Source organism: Camelus bactrianus, chromosome 13 (assembly GCF_048773025.1).
Source record: "Camelus bactrianus isolate YW-2024 breed Bactrian camel chromosome 13, ASM4877302v1, whole genome shotgun sequence".
NCBI classification, from domain to species: domain Eukaryota; kingdom Metazoa; phylum Chordata; class Mammalia; order Artiodactyla; family Camelidae; genus Camelus; species Camelus bactrianus.
This window is the reverse complement of record NC_133551.1, coordinates 41,558,255-41,575,755: the sequence shown is the minus strand read 5'-3', so window position 1 is coordinate 41,575,755 and position 17,501 is coordinate 41,558,255. Positions and strand designations below refer to the sequence as shown.

At 39.5% G+C, this 17,501-nt stretch overlaps 1 pseudogene; it reads left to right on the top strand.

Annotated features, from left to right (window-relative positions):
- The first annotated feature begins 14,842 nt into the window (after nt 1-14,842).
- On the top strand, nt 14,843-15,699 carry LOC105066480 (small ribosomal subunit protein uS5-like; annotated as a pseudogene).
- The last annotated feature ends 1,802 nt before the right edge of the window (nt 15,700-17,501 follow it).

Sequence of the window (17,501 nt, the reverse complement as noted above, 5' to 3'; positions counted from 1 at the left end):
CTCCAACATGAACGACCTAAGGAATGAATGGCTGTGGAACACGATAACTGAAACACAGTAGCTGTACTGGTTGCAGTAGTAATAAGGTTGTAATAGTTGAAAACAGTGCTGAATTTTGTTCCAGATTCTATTCCCTTAATCATATTCCCTTAATCATATTTTAGATACCTCATATATGTGGAATTACACAGTATTTGTCTTTCTGTAACTAGTTCATTTCACTTAGCCTTAGTCCTGAAACAACCTGAGCAGTAGAGGGCGATAAAGAGTTGGGGAAAAGATGGAAAAGAGGCTGGGCCAAGTATGAAGTCACATATTTTAAAATGAAATTTAAGGCCATCAAAAGGGCAGCCAGCTTCTTTTTTTAGTCTTGTCCTTATCTCTGTAGTTTTATTCTCCCCCTCATCCTCATAAATGTTTGCATTTAATTTTTAAAATTATTTTAATTATCCAAGTAATACAGGAATATATCCTTACTGTAAATTAATTTCATGTCTTTCACCTAATAACCCTTTCCAAAAATCATGATACACCTTGTAGACTGTTGCAGAGAAATGGAAGGGAAACTTAAGTGATTTACCCTAAAACACACAGTGAGAGGACCAGAAGAAATCAGGCCTCTTGGAAACCTAGAGTTCACAACAACCATCCGGGTTCCTGGAGGGAAGAATTCAAGAGCATTATAGTGCTCACCTCCTGACTCCAGAGTTGGATTCAACTAATAATATTAATTGGTCACTGATTATCAATTTAGTATTTTAGATACATTACTTCATTTATTCTTTACAGCATTATATGTCACTCAATCAACAAACATTCCCTGGATGTTTAATAATGACTAGGGCTTAAGGGATGCAAAATTGAAAAATGCAAGATTTCAACAAGAAAACATAACTCTTAGAAGAGGAAAAGCACTGGTCAATAAATATATGATGACATGCTTCTCCTAATGATTAAAGGAAGGCAAATTAAAAATCATGTGATCTTTTTCATCTCTTAGAGTAACAAAGATCAGCATCCTATGTTTGTGAGGATGCTGAGAAACCAGCATTCCCATACACGGTTGGTGGGAATATAGATTGATGCCGCCTCTTGAGCAACTTGGTAATATTTATTAACATTTAAAATGTGCTTATATAGTTTGGGGAAGTGGGAGAACATCTATCCTTCAGTGGACTTGTATCCAGAACATATAGAGAACACCTACAGCTCAACAATAAGAAGACAACATTGAAAAAAATAAGCAAAATATTTGAGAAGACATTTCACCAAAGAAGACATATGGATAGGCAACAAGCACACAAAAGATACCCAGTGTGGGAAAAGCAAATCAAAATCCACAATGAGATACCACTATACAAATACTAGAATGTCTATATTCAACAAGACACACAATACCAAATGTTGATGACGATGTAAAATAACTGGAACTCTTATACGTTTCTGTTCAGCATGCAAAATGCAGGAGTTGCTTTGTATTTTTGTTTGTTCAAATTTTATTTTGTAATATGAACACTTAAAATGAGATCTACCTTCTTAACAAATTTTTAAGTGTACAAATATATTATTGTTGACTATAGTACAATGTACAGTGTTTTAGCACTTTTAGAGTACAATGTACAGCAGATTTTTAGAGCTGATTAATCTTACTTAACTCAAACTTTATGCCCTTGATTAGTAATTCCCAGTTTCCCCTTCTGCCCAGCCCCTGGCAACCACCATTACAATCTTTGATTCTATGAATTTGACAATTTTAGATACCTCATATATGTGGAATTACACAGTATTTGTCTTTCTGTAACTAGTTCATTTCACTTAGCCTTAGTCCTCAGGTTTCATCCATGCTATAGCATATTGCAGAACTTCCTTCTTTTTTTAAGGCTGAGTAGTATTCCGTATGTATACATACCATACTTTCTTTATCCATTTACCTATCAATGGACATTTAAATTGTTTCTGTGTCTTGGTTATGTTGTGGCACCAAACTAAAATGGAGTCACTTATGTCACAGACAAAATGAAGATGGTCAACACAGGCACATAAGGGAAACTTAACCTAACCTAACTGGAATTTACAGCTCTTCTCAGAACTCAGCAGAGCACACCAGCCAATCCTCAAACACTAAATCTGTTCATCCCATTTCTAGACTTTGTTCCCCTGACTCAGCTACCCTGATCCAAATAAGAAAGAAGACTGCTAGGCAACTGATCTCCTGAGGAAGCCAAATATCTTCCACATTTACTCCATAAAAATCCCTTAATCTGTGAGCAACGCAGAACTCACTGTTCCTTGCAGCCTTGTTTCCTGGCTTGCAGGTTGAAAACCTTGCAATAAACTCATCTTTCTGCTTTGTTTTATTCAGTGTGTGGAGTTTGGTTTTTGACACTGCGAATAGTCAAAACCCAAACTCTGTGAATAGTGCTGCAATGAACATGAGGATGCTAATATTTCTTCAAGAAGCTGATTTCAATTCTTTTGGATAAATGCCCGGAAGTGGCAATGCTGGATCATATGGTAATTCTATGTTTAGATTTTTGGGGAATCTCCATACTATTTTCCTTAGCAGCTGCAGTATTTTGCATTCCCACCAACAGTGTGCAAGTGTTCCAATTTCTCCATATCCTTGACTTGTTTGTTGTCTTTGTTTTTTTCGGTAATAGCCATCCCGATAGGTGTGAGTCAATATCATTTGTTTCTGATTTGCATTTTCCTGATGATTAGTGACTTCTGAGGCATATTTTTATATATTCATTAGCCATTTGAACATCTTCTTTGGAGAAATGTTCCCACACAAATCCCTAACTCATTTTTAATGTATCCATTTTATAAACAAGAAGTAAAGTGATTTCTTCAAGGTCACACAGCCCGCCATCCTCCCCTAAAGGTTATGTGACAGTGAGCTGACAGGATCCACCCAGTGTGGGGAGATACAACCAATCATGTTTGCTGTGAGGTCACTTGGAAGGCCTGGGATTGGTGCTGTTATGTAAGCAGAGCTGGCTGTCCTCAGCCACCCGTGCAGCTGCGGGTGGCAGGAGGTTCGGGATGGTTGTGCTTTCCCCCGGTTGCTCTGGGGCACCAGTTCTCTAACGTCTGCAAGTCCCTTGGGGACCCTCAGCACTGGATGGGTTAGCCATGGAGATGCCCTTTCCTTCTTGCTGTGGCCTATCACCCAAGCTCATGCCCGTGTAGCCTGCAGCGGCTCTCCCTGCATCTCTCCCATGGAAGAAAGGGAAAGGCCATGACAGGTGCCAGTCCTGCTCAGACTTGCGTTTCAACAGCAGTGATTGCACATCACATAGTCCCCGCATGACCTGGCTGGCCTCAAGCCAGCACAAAGCAATCAGAGACAGACTTCAATGCCTGTGTCTGAGGCTCCCAGGCTGTGCTGCAAGCTGAAGAGGCCCCAGCTTTATAGAAAAAAAGATGGAGGTCCAGAGAGAGGAAGGGGCTTGGCCCAGGGCACACAGCAAGTTAATGACATGGACTCTTCCTTCAGGGCAGAAAATTGAATGGTAACCTTTCCAACTTTATCTTCACCTCCTCCTGACAAATACCCTCACTCTTCTCTGCCTCTGGCTTCTTCTATGTCCCATGCCCATAAAGCATCCTCTGGGTAGCAAGTTTTATCAAGAATAAATAAGGACTTTAGAATCACACTAACCTTGGAAACCCATACTTGCTGTAGGACAGTGGACAAATTGTGTTACTTCTCTGGCCTTATTTTTCTCTTTGCTATGGGATAGTAATCTCTATCTTACAAGAATAAATGAGAAACTGGGAAGCAGTTTGGTATAGAGCAGCGGTTTTCAAAGTATGGTCTCTGGACCATCAGCATCAGAACCACTTGTTAACTTGTCAGAAATGAGTATTCTCCAGCCCTACTCCAGATCTGCTGGATCAGAGTCTCTGGGACCCAGCAATCTGTTTTAACAAACTCTCCAGGTGATTCTGATGCATGCTAGAGTTTGAGAACCACTAGTATACAAAGACTAAAATCATCGGGTTTGGAGTCAGATAGTTCTGTGTTCTTCTAAAATGTCTTTGTTCTGCTTTTACTATTTGGGAATCCTCAAGCAAAGCATTTCACCCACATGCTACTTAGTTTACTCATCTATGAAGTGGAAGTAATAGTTGAATCTACATAACAGAGTTGTTCATTCATTCAACAAAAATTTTTGAGTGCCTATTATGTGACAATCACTCTTGCTAGGTTCTAGGGATACAACAGTGAACAAAACAGATGAAAATCTCTGACCTCATGTAATGTACATTCTAATGAGACCTTTGAGGTTTAATCAACATAATTATGATAATGTATAAAGCTTAGTACCACACAGGCATATATTTTGCACTCAGCAAATGGTAGCTATTGTAAATGATGGGGAAAGTGCTTGTAAGCAGTGAAATGCTCTATTAGACTAAGTTGTGGACTTCTGAGAATTATCTGATTCATGTCCTTGTCATCAGAATCTAACATAGGACCTGGTGCTGAGTAGGGTTTGGCAAATATTTGATGAGAGATATCAGAGATTCATGATATCTGTCTTATCCTTTATAATTCTTTAGAGCTGACAGCTCAACAATAAGCCACACTCTCCATAAGCCTTCCTCTCCCCGTACATTTGTATTTTTCACCTGTTCCAGTTATTGAAAGCTAACTTTCTCCACATTCACATGTTGTGATTGGTCTGAAATGTAGTTGACATATAATAAATCTGTATTGAGTGGATGAATGGATGCCTGAAGGAGCTTAGAAATATTCTGGAAATAGCACTGGGACAGGGATCAGGAGGATTCAATTCTAATTCCTGTTCTGCCACTTCTATAGTGTTTGGTCTTAGCTAAGTCCTCTTTCTTTTCAGATCCTCAGATGTAAAATGAGACTTACAATCCTTACTCCACCACAATGCTGAGAGGAGACAGACTAACTTTAATTCCTAAGTTTTAAGGATGGTTCACACATTTGTAAATATGTTGTCTCCTTATCGTACCTCTCAGGGAGAATTGCTGAAAGCAGTAAAGGAGATAATATATATCTCTTTGCAAACCTTAAACCACTGTAAAAATTAAATAAGACACTATTTCTAATCAGATCATCTACAACTTATAGAATTTACAGGTTGGAAACATCCTAATCACATCCTGAAATTGTGATCTGCAGCACTGGCATCATTTGAGATCTTGGTAGAAATGCAGGCTCTTGGGCCCTACCCAGACCTACTATTGTCTTTTTTGACAATATCCCCAGGTGATTCAAATGCACAATAAAGTTTGAGAAGCAATGCTCTAAATCAGACACACATGACACATGCCCTGAAAAGATTGTGAAGATTATCTTCAACTCCCTCATTGTACAGATGAGTACAGTGGAGCTCAGCAATGAGAGGGTCTTTCTTTTTTTCTTTCTTTCTGTCTTTATTTCTCTCTCTCTTTATCTGTACATATGTTTATAACAAGCAGTACATAAGGCTCCTTCCATCACAAAATTATTTTAAATTAAGTCTACATCTTGCTGACAAAAGACTTTAAATATGTTTTGTCTCCAAAGCCAGATCTATGAACATTTCTGTAAAGTCTCTGTCATCATTTCTGGCTTTGATTTGACTTTAGGCACCTCGCAGGTTTTCAGGTCCAGCTAAAATTGAACAAGGGGCATTGAATTCTCTGGGTCCTTGATGATTTCACACAAAACCTTCCCAGGCAGACCAAACAGCTTCTTTTCCAGAGACGTGAGTTGAAAACTTGCCCCGGGACTTGTCTTTCTAAAAGGGAGATATAAATGTGTCAGCTCCCATGTTGGAAACCAGTGGCTCCACATTGCCCACATCCTCAGCTCAGCATTGACGGCCCTCTCATCTTGCTGCTGCTGCTACTCCCCACCTGTACCAGACAAACCAACCACTCTGCCCCACTCCTCTGCTCTCAACTCCTCAGGATCTGTCCTCTGTCTGGGCTGCCCTTCCCACTTCTCCTCAGCCTTAGCTTGGACTTTGACACACCCACTCCCTGTTCAGGACACTTTCCTAACCTTTGCTCCACCTCCTGATGCACTGTGGTCATTACCTATTTTTACATTACTTGTTTTACCAAGCTGTGAGTGCCTGAGGATAGAAACCAGATCTCAGGTCCCAACACAGAGTCAGGTACATTGTAAGAGCTCAGTTTATCCCATGTGACTAATGATTTCTAATGGGGCTTCCAGGTCTAACTTTCTGCATTTTTAGGCTGTGAAATCCCAGAGAGCAGGGACTTGATATTCTCTTCCTTTCCCATTTCACTCATGAGGCTCCATGTGCCTGAGCACAGCAGGCACATATTTGCCACCCAGGATGACTGGTTCAGCTGTTGCGATAGTAGCCATGCTCATAATGTCCCTGACCTGGTTCACTGCAGCATGCTCAGAGAATTCACCAAGGGTAGGGAAGAGATCAGGTTTCAGCGTAAATCATTTCATGTCCGGGCTGAGATTTAGTGCTTTCTGAAAGCACTCACAAGATCTCAAGCTGTGACCCCAAAAGTCAATTCCTGAGGTCTCCTGCCCCTAAGTAAGCACGGATGTAAACAGGAGCTCAGTACATGTTGATGAGTGAATAAATGAATGAATGGGTAAATTAATCTGGACTTCTAAATGTTACTGAATGCTGTCAGAAAAAAGCAGTTGTGCAGGGAGAGTTGTAACCAAACGTCACATAGAGTTAAAGATGAAGTATAAGTTCCTTACCTTTGCCCACAAACCTGGTATCATCTGGCTCAGCCTGCCCTGCCAGCTTTGCCACTTCCCCTCCCATTCATCCTCTCTGTTCCTCATCCCAAACTATTTGTAGACCCTAAACACATCATCTAGTTTCATGCTCCAGTGCCTTCACACATGTGTTTCCCTATTTCTAGCATACTTTTTCCTCCTCTCTTAATTTAGGTAATTCTTATTTGTTTTTGAAAGCCCAGGTCAAGTGGTATCTCTTCTAGGGAGCCTGCTCTGACTCCTCAACTGAGCAGGATGCCTCCTCCATGCTCTGGTAAGTGCCACACCTCTTTTCATAAGAGTACTGATTATATTCTTTTGCTATTGTCTATCTTTTCCCCCAAAAGACTTGAGCAGCTTGAGAGCTGGAACTGAGTCTTTTTTATTTCTGTGCCCTCAATGTCCAGCATATGACATGACACAAAGGAGAGGTATTTACTGGGCACATTATCCACTGGAAAGAATGTAGAGTAAAAAGGTTGTCAGTAGTCAGGAAATCTGCCACCCATAGAATTGCAGATTTAAGAGGGGTTTTGCAAAGCCTCATTTAATATTTGTCGAAGAATAAATTATTTACATATATATGACATCCTAGGAAAGGTCTAGGACACTGAATAGTAAATGACAATCACGGATGCCCAGGGAAGTGGAATTTTACCACCACCATGACCACCACCCACTCCCGTCCATAGCAGATACATGAGTAGTAGGACATGGACAGATGACCCTCTACAGAAGTGTTCACTGGAGACAAGACCGAAATAGTCTGACTGGAGTGACTATTCCAAACTAGCTGCCACTTCTTCCTTTTTCCTACCCGACCCTGACAGAGATGGCAGAAGGGTTAAAGACAAGAAAATGTGCATCCGAAGTATGAGATCTGGATCAGTTACCAGACCAAGGAATCAAGTTAATTCTATAACCCAGGGAAATTCACTCCTCTTTCTAAACTTCAATTTTCTCACTGCAAAATAGGAATAATAGTATCAAGCATACAGGATTGGCAAGAGGATTTCATAATACTTATATGACACGTATCTTGCCGAGTCCTGTTCTAATACATAACATACATATATAGTAATTCAACTAATCCTCACTAGAATTCCATGAGGTAAGTATATTTTTCATACTAATTTTATAGACAGAGAAACTGAGACACAGAAATGTCACATAACTCCCAAGATCATATAGCTAGTAAGAATGGAGCTGGGAGTGAAACCCAGGCCAATTGGCTCACTCCAGAGTCTATGCTCTTAACAAGTACTGTACTCTGTTTGCTTCTTCAATAAGATAACTGTGTGAGAGTGAAGTGTCTGGCCCATAGTGGTACATAAGAAACACTGACAATAAGCAAGGTAATCCAGTACCTGTAGTTGATGAGATGGCATAAAATTGATTAACATTAAGGGGTACAATATTACCCTATTACTTTTTTTAAAAATGTCTTATCTTTCAACTATTACACCCTCCTGTGATTAGAGGAGGGTTTTCTGTTTGAACAATCTGGGCTATTTTAAGATACCCTAAAGGTAAGCTGGCTTTGCCTTCTCCCAAGGAACTGGAACAAGTTCTCAGCACTTCAGCCAGAGGGCATTTGAGGGACATGAAGATCCCCTGAAATTAATTCCTCCTGTCAGGCCCTGAAGACAGAGATAAATTGAATCTAGTCAATGTTCTCAAAGAACTCACAGCCTAATTGTGGAGGCAAACAAAAAAGACCACCCCAAGATGGCACTGCTGTGGAGGGAAGAAGGGTCATCTAACCCAATTACAGACAGAATGATTAGCAAAGGCCTTCCAGAGAAAGAAGCACATGCATCTAGTATCAAAGGGCAAGTGGAAAACATATTTGAAGAAAGCAAGCTGGAGTTTCTTGGCAGAAGGAATGCTATCAACAAACTCACAGGGGCCTGAAATAGCTCTATATATTCCAAGAACTAAAAGTAGTTCAGTAATGGCTAGAACAGAGCTAGGAGACGGGGGATGGAAGTGCCCAGGATATGGGCAGAGTTCAGATGGGGAAGTGCCTTGTCAAATTAAAGGGTTTGTCCTTAATCTTGTAGGTGATGTTGAGCCATTGACTCAAGTTCCAAACAGGAGTGTAATATGGTTTTAAAAGATAACCTTGGTAGCCAAAGGGGGTTGAATTAGAAGTTTAAGACTAGAGACAGCTTTTAAGCACTTGAAAAGATACTCAATGTCATTAGTCACTAGGGAAATGCACACAATGCACCACAATGAAACACCATTTTACACATACTGGGATGCATATAATAAAAAAGATGGAAAATAACAAATGTTGGCAAATATGTGGAAAAATTGGAACCCTTATACATCACTGGTAAAAATGTAAAATGGTGTAGCTGCTTTGGAAAACAGTTTGGAAGATCATCAAAAAGTTAAATATAGAACTACCATATGACCCAGAAATTCTACTCTTAGTTATATACCCAAGAGAAACAAAGACGTACATTCACATAAAAGAGGTGGGGGAGGAATAAATTTGGAATTTAGGTTTGACAAATGCACACTACTATAAATGGGATGGATAGGCAGCAGGGACCCACTGTATATGGAACTATATTCAATATCTTGTAATAACCTATAATGGAAAAGAATCTGAGAATAGATATATATGTATAACTGAATTGCTTTGCTGTATACCTGTATATTGTAAATCAACTATACTTCAATTAAAAAATAAAACTTCTAAAAATAATAAAACTTATACATGCAGGCTTATAGCAGCATTATTCATAATAGCCAAAAAGTGGAAACACTCCAAGTGTCTATCAGCTGATGAATAGATAAACAAATTATGGTACACCAATACAATGGAATACTATTCAGCCATAAAAGGACACAAGCCACAACATAGATAAGCCTTGAAAACATAATGCTAAGAGGAAGAAGCCAGACACAAAAAGGCACATTTTATATGACTGAATTTATATGAAATGTCCAAAAAGCCAACTCCGTACAGATAGAGAATAGGTTAGTGGGAAAGAATGCTATGGGTCTCTGGAATTAGTGGTGATAGTTTTACAAGTTTTTGAATATACTAAAAACCACTGAATTGTATAAAAAATAGTCAGTTGTATGGTACGTGAATTATATTAAAAAAAAAAAAAAAAAAGACTGGTAGTAGAGTGACCAGTGAGCCTTCTGAAATGGTGAAAGCAACAGACTTCAAAAAGTGAAACTCACTAGAGTTTCATGAAGACTTTCCAGGGACCACACAAGAATAAATAATTTCTGAAACAACCTAAATGCCCACTGACAGATGACTGGATAAAGAAAATGTGGTATATTTATACAATGGAATACTACTCAGCCATAAAAAATAATAAAATAATGCTGTTTGCAGCAACATGCATGGACCTGGAGATTGTCATGCTAAGTGAAGTAAGCCAGAAAGAGAAAGAAAAATACAACATTCACTTATATATGGAATCTAAAAAAAAAAGACAAACAAACTTATTTACAAAACAGAAACAGATCACAGACATAGAAGACAAACTTATGGTTACCAGGGTGGGTAGAAGAGGTTGGGAAGGGATAAATTGGGAGTTTGAGCTTTGCAGATGCTCACTAATATATGTAAAACAGATAAACAACAAGTTTATACTACATAACACAGAGTACTATATTCAATATTTTGTAGTAACTTATGGTGAAAAAGAATATGAAAATGAGTATATGTATGTTCCTATATGACTGAAGTATTGTTCTGTACACCAAAAATTGACACAACATTGTAAACTGACTATACTTCAATAAATAAATAAATAAATACACACACACACACACACACACACACACACACACACAGAAAGTACAGACATCTAGAAAAAAAAGAATAAATAATTTCATCTCCAACTTTCAAGTGTACATCCTTTTCTAAAATTAATCTGCCTGAGCATGTGCCTTTTATTTCTCCTCATTCACAATAGCTTTTCTCTCACCTTTGAAGGAAAGATATACCTCTGACCTATCTCGAATATTACTATGAGTGTATTGCCCTGGGGATAAAAATGTCTGAAGCATCACTGAAAGGATGATTTGAATATATAGGGCTTCTGATGGAGGGTCCTTGGACACCAAAGGAAGAGTGTTTAGTAAATAATTATTAAACTAATAAAAATATAGATGTCAAATTAAAAATGTGTGAGGAGGACCATAGTTTCTCAAAATTCTTCTAGAGGGTAGCAAAGGGTAAAGCTTAGAATTAGCGTCCTTAGAATCCCCTAGGGTGCTTAAAATTAAAAACTCAGCACATTCAGACAATGGAACATTATTCAGCACTAAGAGAAATGAGCTATTAAGCCATGAAAAGACATGGAGGAAGTGCAAATGCTTATCACTTTTACCAAGTGAAAGGAGCTAACCTAAAAAGGCTATATATAGTGTATGATTTCAACTATATGACATTCCGGAAAAGGCAAAACTGTGGAGACAGTAAAAAGATCAATGATTGTCAAAGGTTGAGGGGAGGGAGGGATAAACAGGCAGAGCACAGAGGGTTTTTAGGGCAGTGAAACAATTCTGTACCATACTATAGTGGTGCATAGTGTCATTATACATTTGCCCAAACCCATAGAATATACAGCACTAAGAGTGAACTATAATGTAAACTATGAACTTTTGATGATTACGACATGTCAATGTAGATTCATCAGTTACAACAAATGTACCCCTCTGGTGTGGGATTTGATAATGGGTGAGGCCATGCATGTGTAGAGACAGTGAATGGGAAATCTCTGTGCTTTTCCTCTCAGTTTTGCTGTGAATCTAAAACGTCCCTTTAAACAAATAAAATCTTAAAAAAAAAAATCCTCACCTCCTGTTCTGGAGGCCCAACCCAAACCAGTTAAATTAAATTATTTGGGTGGTACACAAAGGTTTTATAGTTTTGAAAGCTTCCTAGGTGATTCCAAAGTGAAGTCAGGGGTGAGAACCACATAGGCACTGCTGATAGGAATATCAGGGGAAGGAACAGATCTGAGTAATCACCCATGGAATTCTTGGTCTGAAAAAGGTTCCATAAAGCCTCAAAATATATTGAAGAATAAATTGATAATTTACATATGACTCCCTAAGAGGTAAATTGGTGGAATTTGGGGATTGCTTGGTGGTAAGGGGTGAAGGAGAGGAAAGTATTGAGGATGACTCCCAGGTCACCCTTAAAAGACTCATCTGTGGTCACCTGCTCCTGAGATAGGGAGCATAAGAAAGGGAACACATTTTGGGGAAACAGGGAGTTAATCTTTGGAACTGTTGCTACGAGATATCAGTGGGATACCCAAGTGGAGTCTGTGTCTGGCATTGGATGTGGAGGCCTGGAGCTTAAGAGAAAGATTTGGGAGAAAATTTTTGGACTCATCAGAATATAGGGCTGGCCTCTTTCCCTGTCTCCATAAAGCCATGGAGAGTTTGTCACCATTCAAAAAAGCATAGAGAGTATAAAGATATTGTGATGCATGTGTAGGAAGTTTTCAGGCTCCACACATGAAGGAATCTTGAATTTGATAAGATTCAGAGCGTAGCTGTGGGAGTGGGTGGCTGAAGTGGAAGGGAGAGTCGCTAGAATTGAGGAGGTCAAGGAGCAGAAAGGCCAGAGAACTGCATGGGTCATTAGGTGAATGTTGAAGTCACCCAAATTGTTGTAGGATTGCAACAGGCCAGAGGCTCTCAAACTTTAGTGTGGATCAGAATCATTTGGAAGTCTTGATAAAACACAGATATCCGGGCCCCAAACCCAGAGTTTCTGATTTAGTTGGTCCTGGTGGCCCAAGGATTTGCATTGATAACAAGTTTCCAGGTGACGCTGATACTGGTGGTCTGGGGACCACGCTTTGACAATTATTGCCATAGAGTGAAGACTTGGTCAGGTGCCAAGGTCTTCTATGAATGTGTTTGGTTGGTGAGAGCAATGAAATGGGAGAAATAACAACCCTAAACAGTCGATTTAGATTGTGCCCCTGACACCTGGACACTTCACTTCACTTGATGGTCAGGTCTTTGCCCATTTTGGGCACAAACTTCTCCCTATCATCTACCCCAGAAGTTTGAGCAGCCTTTATCTCCCTTCCTTGGTTTAAAGTTTTAATCTTTACCCTCTAGGGCTTCAATTTTTTGTTTGAATCAAACAGATGCATGGAATCCATTTTACCTTGATGTTTGAATCAGAAATAGCTAGAGGCACCTTTATTCTAAAACCAGCAACTTTTGAGGGAAAAAGAAGACTGAACTGCCAAACTGCTTTCTAACTCCAGAGGTTTCACTATGTGTTGGGGAAGGAGGAAAAGAAAACACCACAGAGGTCATTTATAGATTAAGTAGATAATAGCAGGCATATTTCTCAAACTAATGCTCTTTCTCACAATAAACATGTTTTGAACCTTTATGCGACTCTCTGAAACACATTTTACCAGCTTTAGAAGTTAATACTATCTATTTACATTAAAAGTCAGAAAAACACAGGAAGAACTCAACTTACAATAAAAGAGCATGATAAAATGGAATGTTACTGGTTAGTTACATAAGAAAGCTCACTTTACATCACTGTACTTAAAGATCCAAGGAATTTGTTTCCTTTCTGAACAAAACCCTCTGTTCATTGTTCCTTTTTAATTAAGACAGGATGAGAAGATACTTAATTGATTTTTAATCCACAGTTCTCTTCTCTGGAGACATAATTTCTGATTTCACAGTCAGGAGTTCTCACCAGCTCCCCCATGAGGGCTTGGAGTCAGCATGTGAAGAGGATTTCCCGTGCACATTCTAACTTTTCAGAGTTCCTGTGGCCCATGTTAAGTATTAGCAAATCTTTATCTACTCTGGAGGCATTGGTATCTAGGGAAATCAAGATTCTGGCTAGCAAAGTACAGAGCCAGAAAGTTAGAACCCGTAGAGGGACCTTGGAGGTCACCCTTCCTGACCATTTATCCCCTCAGGACATTTTATAGATGATCAAATTGATCCCCAGAGAGAGGATAGATTTGCTTAAGGCCTCAGCATCTCAGGGTTCCAAGTGGCCTTAAAGGTATCAATTCCTACCTCCCTAAGGTCAGAGCCAGGGACTAGAATCCAATCCTTCTGACTCTTGGCACAATGCTCCCCAGTCTCAACATGAGAATATACTTGTGTCTCAGCAGCAGTCTAGACAAGTGTAAAACTCTTGTGTTTTTCTGCTCAGATCACCCTCATTTGCCTTCTGGCATCTGATAGAAGGTATTAGGAAGGAAGGTAGGAGAGTGACTCTCCAGTGTCTTCCTGTGATGCAAAATCTTGAGTCCCAACTCAGACCTAATGGATTACAAACTCTGGAGGAGACACCTAGCAAACGGTTAACAAATGCTCCAGCTGACTCTGATAGACTCTAAAGTTTACAGTGGATTATAGTAGAAAACAATTCCACATTAGAAAGAACTTCTATTCACCAGGTCCTTCCTATCCTGAGGGAAATTCCAGTTCTCTCCAAGGCTGTAGGGTAGTGGAATGAATGAGGTCTTGGGTCAGAATTAGCTCTTACATGGCTGACTTGTGAGGTTTCCTATCTGAGCCTGTGTTCTCTCATCTAGCAGTTGGGATAATCACCACTTTTACCAGCCCCAGGGTATTGTGAGGATTGAATGTGAGGCCAGCTGATAAACTGCTTTCTAAAAAACTGTCTGCTGTGACTTTGTTAGTATTTGGATTACTGCTTTCAGCCTGAAAAAAATCCCTTTGACACTGCCTAGCTCTACACAGAGAACAGCTAGCCCACCAACTAGGATAGACTTCACTTAATAGATAATGCTTACTGGAAACTTCTGCCTTGAGTCTTGGGTTCTGATGTGTGGTTGGAATAGAGTTCAGCACCTTGTGCTCAGGAGTAGCCAACTGAAATTTCATCATAGCCAGTAAGTTTGTTTTCCCCCTTATTAAATTGTTAAGGAGGAGCTTGCTTATTTTTAACTGGGAGTCTTTTTCATCATCCAACAGAGTAATACAAAAGACAGCAGACCTTTAGAATGGTCCCCTCCCTTAAAGATTCAGAGCACTGAATATTAAAAGTAATTGGAGCTGCTTTTCTGAGAGAACACAAAAAGGCGGATGACGCTGGTGCTGCGGAAAGTCCGGGAGGCCCCGGGGGCCCTGGGATGGGAGGTTTTGGCAGTGGCCTCCGGGTTTGGGGTCGCGACTGGGGTCGGGGCAGGGCCCAGGCCACAGAGCTCGCATAGGCAAGGCAGAAGACAAGGAGTGGTTCCCTGTCACCAAGCTGGGCCACCTGATCAAGGACATGAAGATCAAGTCCGTGGAGGAGAGCTATCTCTTCTCCCTGCCCATCAAGGAATCTGAGATCATTGACCTTTTTACCTGGGGGCATTCCTGAAGGACCAGGTTTTGAAGATTATGCCTGTGCAAAAGCAGACCTGTGCTGACCAGTGGACCAGGTTTAAGGCCTTTGTCACCATTGAGGATTGCAATGGACATGTCGGTTTGGGTGTTAAGTGCTCCAAGGGGGTAGCCACTGCCATTCGGAGGGCCATCATCCTGGCCAAGCTCTCCATTGTGTCTGTGCAGCGAGGCTGCTAGGGGAACAAGATCAGCAAAGCCCCACACCATCCCTTGTAAGGTGAACTGGCTGCTGCAGTTCCGTGGTGGTGAGCCTCATCCCTGCCCCCAGAGGCACTGGCATTGTCTCAGACTCGGTCCCTTAGAAGCTGCTGCTGATGGCCAGTATTGATGACTGCTACGCTTCTGCCAAGGGCTGCACTGCCACCCTGGGCAACTTGGCCAAGGCCACCTTTGATGCTATCTCCAAGACCTACAGCTATCTCACCTCAGATCTCTGGAAAGAGACAGTGTTCACCAAGTATCCCTATCAGGAATTTGCTGACCATCTCCTAAAGACCCACACCAGAGTTTCTGAGTAGAGGACCTAGGTTCCAGCTGTGGCCACCACTTAGTTTTATATGTGAAAAATTAAGTGAATGAAGCCTATTTTTTTAAAAAAGACAAAAATAACAGGAAATTCTGCCTTGGAAATAAGTGAGTTGCATTGAAATTCCTAATCCTTTGCTTTTGTCTTTTCCCATTTAACTTTCTTAAACCACTGACTTCTAGAATTAGAAGGAAGTCAATCATCAAATCTATTTTAAAACTCATCATAGAATTCTTGTCTATCGTATCCCCAACATTTTGTCTGTTGGCCCCTTTTTGTACATCTCTGATGACCAGGAGTTTACTACCTCACAAGTACACTGCTCATTTTCCATGTGGGTGGTTCTTGCTCTTCGAATGTTCTTTCCTTTGTTGAGCTAAAATCTACCTTCCAATAGATTCCCATCCCCACTTTGCCTTCTAGAGCAAAATGATAATCTTTTCATAGTAATAATAACAGTTATCATTCAATAATATGAAGGAATCTTCCAAATTCTGTAAACAAGTGATTTTCTAGAGAAATTAAATTATCATAAGCCCTGAATACCTTAGATTCAGCCTCGATTATAGTTAGAGACCAAAGGCCACAAGCTTCAATAGCAGGAACTTTAAAAGGATACAAATTTTTTTGAGAGGGTGAAGCACTCACTAAATTAACCATTAACTTCTCTTTACATAGATAAGAGGAAAGAATAGTTTATAATTATATACCATTTATCACTGAATTTAAGCTAAAGCTATACTTAGTCTGAATCTTTCCTCATGAAGTTAAGTTTCTATGTTTACAAAAGGAACAGAGCGTCCCAATAATATCAAAAGTTTTCTTTCAATATTCTAGACTCTTGATTTGTAATCTTGAGATTATGAGTTGTCACAGGAAACTGCTTGTTGTAGAAGATGATATTTGTTCACATAAAGTTATAAACTCTGTTTGCCAAAGGAGGTTGATTATATTCGCCAAACATGATGAGTTACACTGATCTAGTTCTAATTAACTCAACTATAATAAAAGACTGTATAAAATCTCTTAAAATTAGGAACATTGATGAAGTCATTCTGCATTACAAAAAAATTGGTTTAATTGTAAAATAAAGTAGCTCTAAATCTTTTAAATTTTGTTTATTTACTTTTAGAATAGCTAAACACATTCTTTTTGTTGTTGTTGTTTTGTTTTGGGGGAGGAGGTAATTAGGATTATTTATTTATTTTTAGAGGAGGTACTGGGGATTGAACCCAGGACCCTGTGTATGCTAAGCATGCACTCTACCACTTGAGCTATACCCTCCCCTGAAACATGTTCTTATGATTAAAAAATCATAAGATACAGAAGGCTATACTATGAAGAGTCTCCCTTCTACCTGTCTCCTACTATCCAGTTGTACTTCCCAGCAGCAATCAGACAATCAATGATGTCAGTTCCTGTTAAATTCTTCCAGAGGTATTTTCTGCATATAAAAGCATATATATTATATATATTACTACCACTGCTTCTTACAGAAACCATAGTATGCAATATACATTGTCTAGGACCTTGCTTTTTCATTAACAATAGATCTTGAAGATCATGCTGTATCAAAGAACTTTCTTGATCTTTTTTATGGCTGCAGAGTATGCACTGTAGGAAAATATTATTACTGTTTTTAACTAGTTTGTTAATAAACAATATACTAACGTTAATGAATAATATTTAAATTGTTTATGATCTTTTGCTATTATAAAGAAGCTTGTACGTATGCTTAAGCATCTGTAAATTTTTAAAAGTGGAATTGCTGGATCAAAGGGAATGTGCATTTAAAATTTTGATAAATACCACAACTGAATGGTCCTT